The sequence below is a fragment of the Grammomys surdaster genome, unplaced genomic scaffold (genome assembly GCF_004785775.1).
Source record: "Grammomys surdaster isolate TR1022 unplaced genomic scaffold, NIH_TR_1.0 133, whole genome shotgun sequence".
NCBI classification, from domain to species: domain Eukaryota; kingdom Metazoa; phylum Chordata; class Mammalia; order Rodentia; family Muridae; genus Grammomys; species Grammomys surdaster.
In genome coordinates, this window is record NW_021604591.1 from 7,635,248 (window position 1) to 7,652,647 (window position 17,400).

Below are 17,400 nucleotides of genomic sequence, written 5' to 3' on the forward strand. Positions count from 1 at the left end.
ATCACAGTCAAGAGCAGAGAGAAAATAAGTGCATTCATGCTCCTGTTGCTTTCTTATGCTCAGAAGTTTCTCCACTTTCCAAGTTCAGGAATTCTTTCTAGGTAATGACATAATAGTCAGTGGGCTGATTTTCTCTATGTTAATTAACTAAGATAATATTCTACAGACATGCACACATATCAACCCCGTAAAGATTGCCCCTAACTAAGATTCTTTGCTAGTCTAGGTTGTTTTAAGTTAACAATTAAATTAACCATCACACATGAACGGTAGAGAAATCAAAGTTCCATTATTCTTTGAAGATAGTTGTCTTTTGCTAGCCCATCAGCTTATAGGTTCCGAAGAAATAAATGCACTTTTTCTTCCCTTCCTGTTAATATTCAGCAGTGGGTTTTAATCTAACATGATGGAAATGAAGAAAAAAATCACAATGATACATAGTCACTAAGAAAGATATAGGATGGGTGAATATATATATATATATATATATATATATATATATATATATCTTAAGGATAATAATTCCTGCCTATGATCATTTTACCTTTTCACCCTGTAGATCATGGAACTTGCCAACTTCTATAATTGTATGAGCTAATTTCTTTTAATAAATTCATATCTGTATCTTTCTGTATATGAAAATATATTTTTCTCTGGAGAATCCTGATTAATACACTATCCTTGGCTCAAGCTTGAAAGGAATTACAATCTATTTCTTCATAAAATACATTCTGGCTAGGTTTCACATAATACTTTAAGATAATTTTTTCTCAAATGTCAATTAAAGCATATAAGTTAGCATCCAAATGACAATGTATAATTGTTTTATAATTGGTACTGGACAGTTCATTTCAACTTAAATTCTTTGCATAAATTGCTATAAAATTCTAATGAATTTTTTATGTCCTTAAGCTGTCCTGGTTGTGTGACAGAATGGAAACACATGTGATCCAAATTCTTAGTCATTTCTGTTGTCAGTTTTTATGTTATAAGGATTCATTTAATTAAAAGTGTGTTTTCCCAGAAGTAAAGTGCTTGTTTTAAAAAACTCCAAATGAATTATGAAAAATATTTCTATTCTCTAAATCAGAATGCACAGCCACATTGCATAGGATCCAGGTAAACTTCCATCAGCAATCACGCCTTTCTAACTTAAATGTCAAATTGTAATTGGCATTTAAAAAAAATTGCACCAGAATATATTTCACGTATCTTTTAAGATATTGGTAGATATTTTTAGCAATTATTTCATTACCACTAAATTGAGGACTAGTGTCCAATTATACATTAATTGTCAGGCTAAATATGGCTAATGTTCTATCCCGGATGTCACTAGGCATTTTAATTTTGTTAAATTAAATGCAATGGAACTCAACTTTGCAGATTCACAGTTCAAACACTCCTTTAATTATACAGGTTTATTTGAATGGAATAGAGCAAATGCTCTCTAACCTTAAACCGGTGCTGAAATTAAACATGGTATTTAGCAGAATCATTGCAGGAGCTCAGAGAAGAAAAGGTTCATTTGAAAACCTGAAGGAAACTCTGACCCATCCCTCTAAAATCTTCACCTGGCCACCCCGGTCTCCCAAGTCTTCTGCTTCAGTGCTTCAAGGAACAAAGAGTTCTAACTGTTGCAAATGTCTTCCTTTATTGCAAAGTAACCTTAGAGTAATTTCATCCTTTAATTTTATTCCTTCCATTTGGAGCACAGTAGAATAAATTTATTATCCCTTTCACATATTTGATGACAGGTCCTCTATTATTCCCCTGTCTAACCTGCTCTGAGATAGTAGGATATATTGCAGCTCACAGTCATCATTTTGGTTGATCTCTCCAGAGCAATCAATGTCCTTCTTAAAAGGGACCTCTGATATGTGTATGACATATCTCCGAGGCACTTTCCATTTACAATCTACTTGTAAATGTAATAAACTGCCTCTTCTGAAGAACTGTCAAAACTCCTATAAAGGGTATGGGATTTAGGGGGAGGAGAGGGGGATGAATATGATCAAAATATATGTATTCATGTATAAAATCCTAAAATAATTTAAAAAGTACTATATTAAGGTTGTGTGACAGCAGAAATCATCTTTACATATTTGCTTACACAAATGCATCTAAACATAATATCAAGAATACATGTCAAAACAAACACTCATAGAAAATAACTCTTCTATGATATCAAGAACCCTTAGGATTACTCATAATGAATTCGACACTTTTAATTAAGTTACTCTGAACTTCCCTGGTGATGGTAGAAATGGTTGTGCTACCTGCACAACAAGAAGAGGTGGAGGCTGATGACTGAAAAATTAACAATATTGTAATTATTATAAATATTAAACTTTCAGAGGACTCTTGAGAGTTGATTCAAGGAATCTATATGCAAGTTGTGAAATTGATGCTGCCATCCATTCAAGCTATCCAGTGAGGATACCAAACGTTTAGCATCAAAGTGAAAACAGATTGAAAAGTGGTCTATCCCCATAGACAACATTTAGGAGAATGTAAGACGGAGTTAATAGTACATCTCATTCATTCATGCTATATCTGCACTGAATAAATCCCTCTATAAAACATAGTAGTTAACATGAAATTTGCACTAAAGCATATTTACAAACATATTTATCTCTCTGCATCTTATTTGAATGTTTCCAACCATGAATGAATATTAGACAGTATATGTTTATAAAATACTTCACATGTGTTCTTAAGCATTGCCAAAAATCCTATGTAGAAACAACAAAAAGGTACATATGGAATAGTTGCAATCTGAAAAGTATCCGTTGAGAGTGACTCATCAGTCATGGAAACTTGCTCTTCTTCTTTACTGTGGTTTTGCTTTGGGTTAAGCATACTCCACAGTGACCTTTGTACATGTAGAATAGGCGTGCATATAATAGAATGTGAGATTGGTAGATCTATACGTGTTGGAGTCTTGATGTAAAGTGCTTATGTAATGATGGACTCATTCCTCACTCTGAAGAACACTGCAACCTTTACAACTAGATTGGTTATTAAGAGCTGTGATTATAGATTATTTAGTCTCTTCTAAACAAGTAATTTTACTTTTAATTTCAATGTCACTTGGGGTTGCAGCTTGTTGATCTTCAATTAGGTTTCTCCAGCTACCTAAATAGTGTAACTAATAAAGCTGTTTTTGTTAGAAGATTCCTGGCTTCAAATATTTTCCATACCATTGTTCCATGGTCTGAGATAATCTACATTTCCTTCATTTTGTCCTCCTCTAATAGTGGGCTCCACTTCTGGAGGTATCTAGTAAAATCTCATTTTAATATCATATGGTTTTGTTGTTGTTGTATCAGTTTTAGAAGAAAACATTTAGTTGGAGATGGATTACAGTTTCAGAGGTTCAGTTTGTTATTATCATGGTAGGAAGCATGCCCCTCTCCAGGCAGAAATGCTTCTGGAAGAGCTACAATTTCTACATCTTGATCCAAAGGCAGCAACAGTAGTCTATCTTCTGCAGGTAGCCTTAAAATGGACTCTTTCCACACTGGGCAGAGCTTGAGCAGAGAGACCTCAAAGTCCATCTGCACAATGGAAAAAAAAAAGAGCATTGATAGCTTTTTAATTTTCTATTTCAACTATCAAAAAATCATTAAAAAGAATTACAAAAAGAAATTAACTCATCAGTTAATTTTCCCTTTAAAAGGTTGTAAGAAATCTGAAATGTTTTACTTTGTATTTTATTTTATGTTACTATATATTACAAAGTCTTTAAACAATGAAACAGTAAACATTTCACAAAAGTAATGAAACTGACTTATGCTTGCTCATTTTCTCTTGGCAAACTTTAGGATCTGATAGAATGCAGGTCGTCATGATTTAGGGGCTCTGTGTCTCCTAGCATCCCAAGAGGAATGTACTCACCTTAAACTTCCAGGTTCATTGGCTAATTCTGGCCTTAGGAGTTCCCCCAGGGCACATAACTGCAATTTCAATCTCTCCCTAACAGAACTCCTATTAAGACATTGACCTTCCCCCCCCCAAAAAAAAAATAAGTAGCTGTAACTAAAGAAATAAAATTTTAATGGCAGATTATAGAAAATTTAAGATTAGCACCAGGGTGATGGTGTAGTTGGCAAAGCACTTGCCACACAAGTGTGAGTTTCTGATTTCAAGTCCACAGAACACAAATAAATACACAATGTATTATGTTACAATGTATTGTAACATAAGGATTTGTAATCTAGATGCATTTATAAGGATATGTAAGGTGGGTCTAAAAGTCCATCAGGCAACCAAAAGAAATTAAAAGATCACATGATAATGTAGACAATAAGATCCAATATCCAATATTCTGTTTTAACTCCAATACAGATGTACACAAACACACACACTGCAAGTACACAGTTTATGTTGTTGATTATCTTCATTTATTTAGTCATTTATTTATTTATGTTAAATCTGGAGACTTTATAATTAAAAACACCTCATAGATATTTCTGACTTGGACCTATTGGAATACAAGGATATTAACAAGACTATTTACTGCAGATAACTTAACCAGCTCATGGGGAGAAATAATAACCTCAATATCTACCAATTGGTAGTATTTGAACACATAGGTAAGCAGTGTTAAATTCATACGATTAATTGCTATACAGAAAAGCAATTGAATAAATATGTATAAAACATCACATAAATTATAATTGTGGGTACAAACATAGATAAGACGTAAAGTTTAATATTCAAAAATTGGAGACTAACTTTTCTGCAAATTATATAAATATATACATAGCAACTTAAGTCTTAAATAACCCACTTAAGTTGACTATTGCTATAGACATAGAAAAATATAAACAAGGTAGGTAATCAATATACTGTAATATAAAAGTAAAAATTATCTCACTAGTGGACAAGAGTAAATAGTTAATAGTAAATAGAGGATTATTTGTAAATTGTCCAGTGATTGTAATTCCAATTGTTATATGGGTTATTGAAAACAACCATAGTAACTGTAGGGCAGTAGTAGTTCTACTTTTAAAATACAGCTGTTACTTTCTTGGTTGTATGATACACTAGAGTGAAACTTTTGTCCTTTAAATAAGGCTTTAATATAAAAGAATTGCTTTTAATTTGTTTGTTTTGTATACAGCCATCCAGGCAATATTCTCCTGTAGAATATAACAGTTGAACTTTGTTGAAGGTCTGGTAGACAAGAAACTTTGCATCCCAAAGTCTAAATACTGAACTGAGTATGACTTTACTTTGCAGATACATCATTTTCATTAGGAACCTGGTTATCTTGTAAGACAGTCCCCAGTTTCTTAATTGACCAATTATACACTTAAAGCTTTAAGATGATCACTGTCTCCATGAACTCAGAATTTCTAAGTCCAAATAACAATCTGACATAGAAACAACTGAGAAATTTTCATATCAAAACAGGAACTTGCTCATCTTAACATTTATTTTTAATACAATAAATATGTTTCATTTCTAGTTTGGTTTCCTGGAATGGTTTTAGGCAAGCATGAATAAAAGGCACTAACAAATACTCTTAGAAATTTCCTTCTTGATCTGCAGGTGGAAGTCAATGGTGGAGTGATTACTAACATACACATAATCCTGGGTGATTTCTCAGCACAGCATAAACCAACTCTAATCTTAGCACTTGGGAATTGGAGACAGCAGGATCAGAAGTTCAAGATAATCTTCAACTATATAGTGAGCTCAAGACCACCCTGGGCTACTTAAGACCATGTTTCAGAAAAAAAAATCCTATTTCAAAGACTTTATTTCATTAAAGATAAAACAATATTTGCCACTGTGAGTTATACTCCAACTATAGGTTCTAAAAATTTCCTATAGAGATTCAATGTGTTCAAAATATTAATGGAACACATGAAAGGTACAAGGATACTATTGTTTTGTTCTCCATGCTTTTAATCACACCTCGTTTGGCTTTGGTTTTCCAGTAGTGGAGACAAGAATGTATGGCCTTGTGACAGCTAAGCAAGTCCTCCCCCGTCAAGTTTTATCCCTGGTTCTCTGAAGCTCTCAAATGAAATTGTACATCAACAATTTAATTTAAATTAGTTGTGGTAGGGATCAGATTGCTCATGAGTTACAGCCCAGCTTGGGGTATTTAGCAATACTCATATCTCAAAAGACAGAAAACTAATGAAAATTTTACAAATGATCATAAGTCTTGGAAAAGCAAGGTTTAACATTAAAGAAAGTAATAACACATTAGATGTCATTCTAGTAGTTTAAACTCTCTAAGAAATTTGATTTTCATTTATATGTATATCACATCACCTAGAACTTAAGTTACATTGGGTTTGTTAACTACCCAATGTAAATGCAGGAAATAAAACAACATGGAGTCTTAAAGACCAGCATCCATTCTTAACTAAGGAGCTAATTATCTATTCCTATATTCTAGAAATTGGAACTCCAACAGACTTCTAGGGCATATGGAGATGAGAACACTACACACTAGAGGTATCAATTTGCTTTCCTATATTGATAATTAACTATGGGTTCTATATTAGAATCTTGATTTCTCTTATTTACCGGATTACAAAGCAAAAAAATAAATGAGCTGAAGTATTCGATTTGCCAGCTAGATATATAAATGGACATTTGACCTCAAATATATATGAATTGTATCCTGCACACAATTGTAAATATAATTCCCAAGAATATCAGTGTCAGAGAGTACAGATAGAGATCTGACAGCAAGAATGACAAGTCAAAAAGGTGCCTAAAGTTGAAAGCAAGTGCAGGAGAACAGGGTTTAGAACAGAAAATACCAAACATGGGCTACATACCATCTCACTGTAGATAAATACTATATCTCTCTATCAACTGACTTTCAGTACATTTTATAAGTGATGCGCTACCATCCAAAATGCCACTAATGTTTACCATGCATGCTGGTTAGGAATTAAATGCTAGTGCTTCTGGTCGTTTAGAATACCCTAGGGACTCATAACTACACTGGCTGAAAGAATTATGGCCTATGTAAGTGTATGATCAGATTTTGAAGCCAAAATAATAAGAAGAAAGTGTTGTAAAATCTACAGGTTCAACTTATCAAACCACTGTATTAACTTCAGAGCTGCAGACTGGGAATGAATGATTGTTAAGCAATGAAATGAAATGTGTGAAGAAAGCCAAATGCTACTATGTCATCTCTTCTGAAAATGGCACTTCTTTTGATGTTCTTATTGTCAGTGTTTGTTGTTAAAAAAAAAAACCTTCAGGAAGATGCAAAATTCAGACAAATCATAAAGATCCATATCTGTGGGATGGTTATTCTTATAAAAGGTCACTGTGTCTGAGCATGAAAGTGCCCACTTGTAATCCTAGCTTTTAGAACCTCAATAAACAAACAAATAAACAAAAATAAAACTATGTAAAGATGAAAGACTGTTAAGGGAAATTTAACAAATTAATTTATTCAGAACAATCAGAAGTATGACCAGCATGTAGCAAGTGTTTAAAATAGGATTAGTAGGCACTATAATTCGTATTCTATTGTTCAAAGTCACATAAAATAGACCTGTTGAACACTTATTTCTGAATAGATGAAAATATTGTCCGGATTATCTTCTTCATCTATGACTATCAAATTCCACATCATATCATACTTTTGTATTTTAATCATTGAATAAGGTTAATGTTTTCACTTTGTTCTTTAGAATTGCCATTTTGTAACTGATAATTTTTAAAAAATCTCTATAAATCTTTGTTGGTTTTAGGAATCAAACTATCAAAGATAATAAGAAAAAAGAAAGAAAGAAACAAAGATATAAAGAATTAAAAAATAGTGTGGTAGGCTAACCAAGGCTCTTAGAAGGCCTCTCTTAAAAGGACAAACTGTAATATTCGTTATTAGTTTAAAGGACTGAAGCCCAGTGGCCAAGGCTTTAAATAGTGGGGATTTGAAGTTTCTTGAAGAGCAAGGAGAGAATATTAAGAAGGCATCCAGTATCTCTTGATGTGATAATCAGTAACATAAGTCTAGGCTGTGGTTTTATACATCAGAGATCTATCCGTAATTGTGGATACCTACAAAAATAAACAGAATATGAAGACATTAGCATATGTTCATCTCTTTAGTTTCTTTTAAATATTTAAAACACTAGTTTTATAAAGACAGGAAACCAAGAAATAACAGAAGGAAGTGTTCTACATATTTTAATCAATGTCGTATAAGGCTGGGCAAACAATTGCATTCTCTCTGTGAGGAAACATGTCTTGGAATCTTCTAGGAATTACCCTAATATTGGCAAAACTTCATTTGTTCCTATAAATATCCTCTTTATCTTTAAAGATGTAGCATTAATATATCCTGTATAAAGAACTTGCACTGTGCCTTTTTTTACTTTTGTGACACTTTCATGTGTCATTTTTCACATTGGTTCATGGAACTATATTTATTAAGTTGGAGTTTTTCAACCTCATCACTATAAACTGCTGGGATTATATACCTGTGTGTCTGTTTGTATCCTTAACCAGATTTATAACAAATGGGTGAATGAATGAATTAATGAATGAATGAATGAAAGAAACATCCTTTTCTGGTTCCAGGGACACATAAATCTTCTTTCATCTTTGTTCAGGTATGAGTAAAAGAGTGAGAGTTTGGTTTGTGTTTGGAAGGAATTAGAAATTGAATCCCTACATGTAATTGTTAAAATCTACTTAAATCATTAATTAAATCATCACCCCTCAGCCAAACAATCGCCTTAATGACTCAATGAATGATTAAAAATGTGGAATAACCAACATGGGACCAGAGCCTGGAATCAATCTACTTAATAATAGAACTTAATTTATCTCAAAGGTAAAACACATGCAAATATTTGATTACTATAGTCAGTAAACAAGAGAAAAAATTATATAAAGATCTCAAACTACACAAACTTGCAGAATATGTAGGTTTGGAATCATCTACATTGCCAGAAAAAGATAGCAGTGGGTCTAAAGCAAATAACATACATTAGATGGTCCCAGAGTGAATGTCAATGATCTAACAATGTTTGCAACCTGATGCTAGTGAAAAATTCTCTAAACTATCTTTCCTTCAACATTCACAACCCCACTCTTCTCATCTTCTGTCCTTTGTTTTCCATTTCCTTGTCTTCCAGTCTTATACATACACTCATGTATAAACACGCACACACACATGCACTCAAACACACAGACAATTTTTATATGCAACCTTCTCTCACGTCACACATTTAGAAGCAGTACTTGTATCTTTCCATCATAGAAACATGACACCTTTTTCTATCGATTGCTCTAAGAAATCCGTGACATCATATTGGCTGAACATTTCTTCAGAAAGGGTAAGCTTGTAGTTCTGGAAATCTCTCCCTTGTTGTTTTTCCTCTCACACCCTCTAATTTGATCAATAAATACCTGGCTAAGCTTCACCTGGACACCATCAACTCAAAACTGTCTGGGTTGTACACTGGGTGCTATGATCAGCTGCTCCATGTTTTGCCAGGTCTAGCCTGCATGCCTGTTGGTTCTGCTTGGCAACTTGCTTTCCTGTATCTCTTCCTGAACATTCCAATCCACCTCCTGTCTCCAAAGTCCTGATACCTGGTAGCTCCAAGCCAGTTTGTGGCATGGCACTGCTACTCGTTCACATGGCAACAAAGAGGTATCCCTAGGAATTCTTCTTTTAAGGTGTCAACAGTGCTTTGTGAGACAAAGGCCAAAGTTATTTAAAATTATTCTCTTTTTAATAGATTTGGCACTTCCACTACCCAATTTCTCTTCCTCCATTATGTTCCTGAGGAGTCTGCCAATATATCCTTGTCCTTACTTTGTAAGATTTTCTTAACACTCTCTAAAGGGACTTTTCCTCCCACAATTCCACTGAAGCAGCTTTTTTAAATCTGAAAAGTTTCACTTTTAATAAATATGGGACTAAGATTCTTTCAATGCACTTACATTTTTTTCTCAGTACTCACCACATTCCCTTCTACATGGAAAGAATATTTAGTTCCTTGGGCAGTATTCTCCAGGAGGTTTCCTGGTATCACTGGGCCTTCCTGCAGATTTCAAAAGGCAACTCAGCCCTAAGTCTTGGTATCACCCTCGACATTCCCAAGCTCTAAAATCATTTCCAACTGACAACCTTCTTAGCATCCCTATATACATACAGTCTATGTACTCAAATGGAACTGCAAAACAGAAAACCTGTATGCTTCCAAATATGTGTTTTTACTGTTATTCCTACTTTAAAACATGGTATCAGTTTTGCTTTAAAACACAAACTCTAATATTTAATTACACTATTGTTTAAGTACAGGTACTCACAAGAGTACTCAGATTTAATTTCAAAATAGAATCCATAGCTAGCCAGTCTTCACATCCTCACGGCTACCACGTACCACAAGTATGTTTTATCTCCTACAAATTAACAAATAAAATTGCTTTCAAATAGGTCCCAGGAGTTGTCTATTACTAAAATGAGGATTTCTGAAATCCATCAATCAGATATTGGCCCCCTCTCCTGCTTCCTTAATGACATTGGAGTCAAACTGTGTTTCTACTATATTTTACACAGTAAATATCTATTTTCACTCTGGGGTTTTTTGTGTTGGTTTGGTTATCTGGAACGGTCATCTACTGGCTTGCTCAAATTCACTTCTGTTTATTCAGGACAACATTTAAATGTCACTTCCTTGGAGATGTCATCCATTCATCTCTGCATCATCCCAAATTGCTACCTTCTATTCAATTATTTTGGCCTTGATTTTTCCATTTCATTTTATAGTAAACAGTCTGAATACAGTATAATTTGTTTCCAATTTTGATATATGTATAGAAACTTAAATGCTTGCAGATATATATGTATATATATAAACATTATACAATTTTAAGTTTATATTTATACACATACAACATATATTTATATACAGTTATAGACATATAAATATATTATAAAATTTATTCCCACATAAACATATACATGCTTTTGAAGTGGTAGTATATTAATCTGCTCTATAATTCCCAGAGGGTGCAATGCTAGTTCCTCACCACCTGCCAAACATTCTAGATTCCCAAAAGAAAGACATATACAGACAGCCTTAACAGCACAATGTCTGGGTCACTCCCAAACTTCAACATTGCTAATGCCTTCCTTCTGATACTCCTGAATTTTTACTTACTAAAATCTCTATTCCATCTTTGCTACCCCAGATCCTATGTGGCGCGGGGGGGGGGGGGGCGCCCAGGACAGTCGTCATGGCCACTCTTACCCCAGTCTTACATAGTTGTAAGCTCTTGCATCTCCAGCTCTCAAGCCTGATCCTCCTCCTTCCCAGGCATGATGGCTCTCCTTCTTCCTCTCTCTCTCTCTCTCTCTCTCTCTCTCTCTCTCTCTCTCTCTCTCTCTCTCTCTCTCTCCTGGGTTTGATGCCCAAGAACCTCAATCTCACCTGTCTCCCTGCCCTGCCATTGGCTGCCAGCAACTATATTAACCAAATAAAGAAAACTGGGGGCAGGGACATAGCCACTTTGATGTATATGTGCAAATTCCTATGTAGTTTGGGAACCGGACTAACATAATATAAGCAACAAACCAAATCTACAACATACTTTTATTTTCCTTGTGCACTTAAGGTGTTGAAAGAGCAGATCCAATTTTTGGAATCTCTGAGAGTCAAACTGAGACTTGTCTAAACATATTTATTAGATGATGAGAAAATAAATATGACAATGGTGTGCAAAACAATCGTAAAATCTAAAAGGAAAGTGTAGGGATCTAGTTATAGTGGTTTAAGCTGTTAGTATCAATTCTCAAATTGGGAACAAACAAGGATCTCAACTATGAGGCCAGCTTAGAGTAAATAGCAAAGCACTTTCTCAACTTTAACAATGGATGGTGGCATGCTGGCACAGTAACAAAGCATAGAGCTTGCTGAACATACACATACACACAAGTTTGATTCTGCATATTTACTGAGGAAAAAGTAAATCTGATAAAAGAAGAAATAATAATTTTGTAGTAACATAACCTTATATCATAGGAAAGTATAGGATACATGTATTTCTGTCAGTGACACAGCGAAATGTAAAGGACATTTTCAGTTAGTGGTGTATATCACAACTTGTAAAACAGACGGGAATGAGGCATGCATTATTAAATGCTATTTCACAAGAGTGTTTGAGTATTTTTGATGTACTGAGTATTAATATATTCAATTTGAAACTGCCAAAACACATTTTGTTTTTAAAGGTTTGAAATTTTACACAATTGTTCCATAAACCAAAATACCAATTAAACTTCATTAAGTTTCATAGAAGGTGATGAATTCTATTTTATATGACCATAATTAAACTAAGAATGAATAATAAAATACTCCCCCCAAAATGCATAAAATTACAGCAAGCACATTTGGAAGTGAAATAAAAACAACCCTTTAAATATGTAGTTGACATTAGCAGGATGAATTCCAATTTCAGACAGCTTAGAAAACACAGCTGAAAAGAAAACATACAAAAGTATACACAAAGCATAACTGGAGCCTCTAATTAGGAAATTAATGAATTTCAAAACATGCAATCAAGTGGTTAAGCAATTAAGAACAGAAGAACATTGGATAGAAATGTAAGAGAAAAATGTGGTAAAAAGCAATCAGAAAATAATTAATCACAAACTGAGGGGGAAAGGACCAAAATTGCCTCTTGTTTTAAAAGCTATTGTGATGTGTGCCTGTTGAGTAAGCTCATTTACTACAAACAGATTTAAAGAGTAAATTACACACACACACACACACACACAAACACACACACACACAGAAAGAGAGAGAAAAAGACAAGATTGACTGACTGATAGCTCTTTATATAGATCATATATATGTGGTGCATATGTATGCTTGTGCATATGTGCATGTGTGTGTGTGAGAGAGAGAGAGAGGGAGAGAGAGAGAGAGAGAGAGAGAGAGAGAGAGAGACAGAGAGAAAATGCAGTATATTGGAACAAACATTTATTAAGAATTTGATTTTCAAAAATGATCACAAAGAAGGAGAATGTGTGCTCTCTTCTCCCAATGTCTAACAAATAAACAATATTACATACACATATATTTAAATAAAAGTATGCAATATATTAAATATAAAATTTTATGTATCTGTAGTAGAAACCATTCTTAAGATATGTTTACATCTGTAATTGTCAAATCAGGCTAATTGACATAAGCATAATTTCATCTCCTATTTTGTTGTGGTTCAAATCCCCTGTAATTTTCAAAACCACAATCCATGGTTATTGACTATATAGTGACCATGTTTCAGTGATTTCTTGCATTACTGCTTCTCACTGTTGACACTTTGATCAATGTCCCTCAGTATTTCCCCTTGCCTTTGCCACGTATTAGAAATAAACTTTGTTCACTCGGCTATTATGAGATCAATGATGAAACAATGTGCCATTTAAATTTTAGTATGTGGCTGGTTTCATTTGATGCAATCTAAACCAGACTTATTGTTGCTCTGGAAATGCCAGGATTTTCATATTTGTATGTGTTTGTATATATATATAATGTTGTAATTGCATGTGTGCTCATATCCATTTGTGCATGCATTTGCACATGTAGGGCAAGGTGAATATGTTGAAACAGTCTCCATACTTAGATCTATGTTAAGCCAAGTCATAAAGGTGAAGTCTTAGTACAACAGCTCTTCTGTTCTTAACACAGCACCAGGATGATATAATTTCACAGTATAAGGATGCAAAACAAAACAGGCCAGTCAAGGGCTGAGTGTTTTTGAAAAGGTAGTCTTTACAGATTTTGACCTGGATTGTTAGCATACAGAACTTTGAGAAACTGAATTTCATTTATTTAAATAACCTGGACTATAGCATTTTGTTAAGATAATCAATGGTATATACAGAGTATTCACTGTGTCTCCCTCCATTTTATTAAATAACATATCTGTTTCCTTTGTTTTGGGTTCCCATCATCCATATTCAATTAAATCTATGTTCATTTAGTATTTATTTTCTGATACCATTTGTATATTAAAGACAATAATTTAAGACTAACATTATAATTTTAGCGTCTAGAATGCCGCTTGTCTTTTTCTATGGGAGCTGGAGAGATTGCTTAGCAGTTAAATTACTTGCTGCATATGTTTGATGATCTGACTTATATCCCAAGAACCTGTGTATAAACTAGGACACACACCTTTAATACCAGAGCTCCTAAGAGAAGATGGAGACAGGTTTGGGAGAATGTAGGATGCTCTTGGGACAAACAGACTTGCATATGTAGCTGTAAATATGAAAATTAACCTGTCTCATACACGGAAGGAAAAAACCAAAGCTTAACATGGCCTGAGACCTCCACACACACATTCTCTCTCTCTCTCTCTCTCTCTCTCTCTCTCTCTCTCTCTCTCTCTATCTCTATCTCTCTCTCTCTCTCTTTCTCTTACTCTCTCTCTCTCTCTCTCACACACACACACACACACAAACACACGTTAAATAAATGGATAGATAAGTAAATTATTGCTAATTATTGCTATTCCTGCTTAGAATATTTGCCTTTGGTCTCCTCACAGAAAGTGCACACACACACACCATTTCTTTTCTTTTTCTTTCTTACTTTTTTTATTGGATATTTTATTTACATTTCAGTATAATCCCCTTTCCCCATTTCCCCCACCACCCAGTAACCCCCTATCCTATTCGCCCTCCTCCTGCTTCTATGAAGATATGTTCCCACCCACCCCCCCTCCTCCTCACCCACAATTTTCTCCACACTGGGATGTTCCCCTTTCACTGGACCAAGGACTTCTCCACCCTCCTAAGCCTGACAATATCATCCTCCCCTACATATACAGCTGGGGCCATGGGTCCCTTCCTATGTGCTCCCAGGCTGGTGGTTTAGACCCAGGGATCTCTGGTTGATTGATATTGTTGCTCTCCTCATGGGGCTTCAAACCCTTTCAGCTCCTTCTTCTCTTTCACTCCTCCATTGGGAAACCCATGATCAGCTCAATGGTTAGCTGTGAACATCTGCCTCTGAATATGTCAGACTCTGGCAGACCTCTAAGGAGACAGCTATACCAGGCTAATGTCAGCATGCACTTCCTGACATCCACCTAAGTGTCTACCTTTGGTGACTGCACAAGGGATAGATACCCAGGTGGAGCAGTCTCTGGATGGCCTCACCTTCAGTTTCTGTCCCACTCTTTGTCTCCATATTTGCTCCCATGAGTATTTTGTTACCCTTTCTAGGAAGGGCTAAAGCACCCACATTTTGTTCTTCCTTGTTCATGAGCTTCATGTAGTCTGTGAGTTATATCTTGGATATTGGGAGCTTTTGGGCTAATATCCAATTATCAGTGAGTGCATAACATGTGTGTTCTTTTCTGATTGGGTTACCTCACTCCGGATGATATTTTCTAGTTCAATCCATTTACCTAAGAATTTCTCAAATTCATTGTTTTTAATAGCTGAGTAATATTCCATTGTGTAAATGTACTACATTTTCTGTATCCATTCCTCTGTTGAAGGTCATCTGGGTTCTTTACAGCTTCTGGTTATTATAAATAAGGCTGCTATGAACATAGTGGAGTATATGTCCTTGTCATATGTTGGAGCATCTTCTGAGTATATGCCCAGGAGTGATATAGCTGGGTCCTCAGGTAATGCCATATCCAATTTTCTGAGGAACTGCCAGACTGATTTCCAGAGTGGTTGTACCAACTTGCAATCCCACAAACAATGGAGGTGTGTTTCTCTTTCTCCACATCCTTATCAGCATCTGCTATGACCTGAGTTTTTTATCTTGGCCATTCTGACTGTTGTGAGGTGGAATCTCAGGGTTGTTTGATTTGCATTTCCCTGATGACTAAGGATATTGAACATTTCTTTAGGTGTTTCTCGGCCATTCAAGTTTCCTCAGTTGAGAATTCTTTGTTTAGTTCTGTATCCCATTTTTTAATAGGCTTATTTGGTTGTCTGGAGCCTAATTTCTTGAGTTCTTTGTGTATATTGGATATTAGCCCTCTATCGGATGTAAGATTGGTAAAGATCTTTTCCCAATCTGTTGCTTGCCATTTTGTCCTATTGATAGTGTCCATTGAAATTTTATGTGGTCCCATTTGTCAATTCTTGATCTTTGAGCATAAGCCATTGGTGTTCTGTTCAGGAACTTTTCTCCTGTGCCTAGATATTTGAGGGTCTTCCCCATCTTCTCTTCTATTCGTTTCTGTGTACACACACCATTTCTGATAGACGTTTACACAGTCCTCCAAACTCATTGTGCGTTTTATCTTGTATCTGTGTTGTTTTTCTCAGAATGTACTATTTCTTTCAGTAATATACTATTAGATGGATCTAAACTCAAACTCTTATTTTTTAGCTAAGACACTCCAGTCTGACCTTTATAACACCATCATTATTTATTTTCTGAGCTCTCCTCATCATCACAAAGTGCTCACAATTTCTTAAATTTAGTCTCTTGAGTCCTTTTACACATGTATTGTTAGATATTTGCCCATTGCCTCCCACTGTTTTACTCTGTGACAAAAGCTGCTGAGCTCAGGCTGAAAGCAGAGATCTGAACTCATTCTGCTTAACATCATGTCTTTGGTTATTAATATGTCCTCCCTTTCTGCAGCTCTTGGCTCCTACTCATTCTCCTGTCCCTACTGGCAGCAGCTTAACCACTTGCTGAAAAATGTAGCAGTTTTGCATCTCAGAAAAGTAAGCTCATGGGTAGATAGTTATTCTCCAAATACTGATCATCATATTTTCCTATTGAGTCGTATATAGTTCCCTACTTTGTTTTTAACGTCTTATTTTATGGTAAAATTATGCAAATAAAATGTTGATTTGAAGCTGTGTATTTTGCATTCAATTTCGTAAGGTTTGTTTTTCCTACTAATTTTGACTCTGTGGCATTGTATAGCCGCAAATTTTAACCCATAAAATATCTAAAATTTGTCATTTAGGAATATGTTTAAATTGAACTGTAAAATGAAACAAAGATAATTTGTAGATCAGTTTTAACTAAATGGAATGAGACTTATTATTTGCCGTTGAAGTTCAAGGTTAATGTATTAATAATATCAATATTATTAAGAGACATCTTCAATTTTTTTCCTTGAAACCATGAGGTATCTCTGCATTGATTAATATTTTGTCATTTAAAATAAGATAAACCTGTAAATACACCCAAGAGAGCATAAGGAATAAATCCCAGATAAACAAAAGAGGCAGTAAGGTCAAAAGTCAACAAAAACTGCTTATTTTTATTTATCAACAAAGAAGGTACCAAATACCCAATAAAAAGACGTAGGCTAACAGTGTGAGTAGGAAAATAGGATCGAGAGAGAGAGAGAGAGAGAGAGAGAGAGAGAGAGAGAGAGAGAGAGAGAGAGAGAGAG